Source organism: Arachis hypogaea, chromosome 12, assembly GCF_003086295.3.
Source record: "Arachis hypogaea cultivar Tifrunner chromosome 12, arahy.Tifrunner.gnm2.J5K5, whole genome shotgun sequence".
NCBI lineage: Eukaryota > Viridiplantae > Streptophyta > Magnoliopsida > Fabales > Fabaceae > Arachis > Arachis hypogaea.
In genome coordinates, this window is record NC_092047.1 from 114,525,485 (window position 1) to 114,527,400 (window position 1,916).

Here is a 1,916-nt window from a genome sequence, read left to right on the forward strand (position 1 = left end):
GCCACGGCGTCACGGGACTCGGAGACAACTTCCTCAAACCAGATGGCTCAATCACACTTCCCATCACCATAGGAACGAACAGCCAAAAGAAGACAATCCTATCTGAATTCGTAGTCCTAAAAGACTCCACAGCCTATAATGTGATCCTCGGAAGGAAAACAATCAACGACTTCTCCGCAGTTATCTTTACCAAATACCTCCTTATGAAATTCAGAACCGACGACGGCTCCGTCGGCACCATCCACGGGGACCGAGAAGTCGCAGCCGAATGCGATAACACCAGCCTAGCCCTAAGGAAGAAATCCCGAGATGCGGCCGGAATATTCCTAGCCGATCTGGATGCCCGACAAGACAGCCAACCCAGGTCAGAGCCAGAATGGGATATGGAAAAACTACAAATAGGGCCAACCAAGGAAGAATACACCTTCATTAATAGGAACCTCCCATATGACCTCAAAGAGGAGCTCTCTCAACTCCTGAAACAAAATAGAGACCTGTTTGCATTCACACCAGCCGACATGCCGGGAATAAACCCCGACCTAATGTCTCACCGTCTAGCCGTGGATCCCAAAGCTAAACCAGTAGCACAAAGGAGAAGAAAAATGTCACCGGACCGAGCGACCGAAGTCAAAAAACAAGTTAAAGCCCTACTCGAGGCCAACTTTATCCGAGAACTCCCCTACACGACCTGGCTAGCCAATGTCGTACCAGTAAAAAAATCTAATGGGAAATGGCGAATGTGCGTCGACTACACAGACCTCAACAAAGCTTGTCCAAAGGACGCCTTCCCCCTACCAAACATCGACGGATTGGTAGACGCTGCATCCGGTCACCGATACCTCAGCTTCATGGACGCATACTCCGGATACAACCAGATTCCGATGCACCGACCAGACGAAGAGAAAACAGCGTTCATCACCCCAGACGGGACGTACTGTTACACAGTAATGCCCTTCGGCCTAAAAAACGCTGGAGCAACCTATCAAAGACTAGTTAACAAGATATTCCAAGACTTATCCGGTAACAAATTAGAAGTCTACATAGACGACATGCTCGCCAAGACCGAATCCGGCGAACAACTAACCGACGACCTCAAAGTCATAATGAACACCCTACGAAAGCACCAGATGCGACTCAACCCGGCAAAATGCGCCTTCGGAATGGAGGCAGGAAAGTTTCTCGGCTTCATGATTACGCAACGCGGAGTTGAAGCAAACCCAGAGAAATGTCGTGCCATCCTCGAGATGACGAGCCCCAAAAACCTTAAAGACATCCAAAGGCTTACCGGCCGACTAACGGCATTATCACGCTTTCTCGGGGCTTCGGCCCAAAAAGCGACCCCTCTCTTCAAACTAATGAAAAAAGAAGCCCCCTTCAAGTGGGAGACGGAGTGCGAAGAAGCATTCCAACACTTCAAGAGGGTCCTAGCGGAACCACCAATCCTCGCCAAACCCCAAACCGGGGAAACGCTTTACTTATACCTCTCCATAACGGAAGAGGCACTCGCAGCAGCACTCGTCCGTGAAAACGAGAAAAAGGAACAAAAACCCGTATACTTCATAAGTAAAGTCCTACAAGACGCGGAAGCTCGCTACTCACGCTTAGAAAAGCTAGCTTTCACACTCCTTACGGCCTCCCGACGCCTACGGCAATACTTCCAAGCTCATCCCGTGACGGTTCGAACCGACCAAGCGGTCAAACAGGTGTTACAGAAACCCGACCTAGCTGGAAGAATGCTAGCGTGGTCCATTGAACTATCTCAATTCCAGATCAAATTCGAACCCCGGAATGCGATCAAAGCACAAGCTATGGCCGACTTCATCGCCGAGATGACCCCGGGAAAGCTCACCCCCGAATCATGGAAACTACATGTCGACGGCTCATCAAACTCCACCTACGGAGGCGCCGGAGTCATA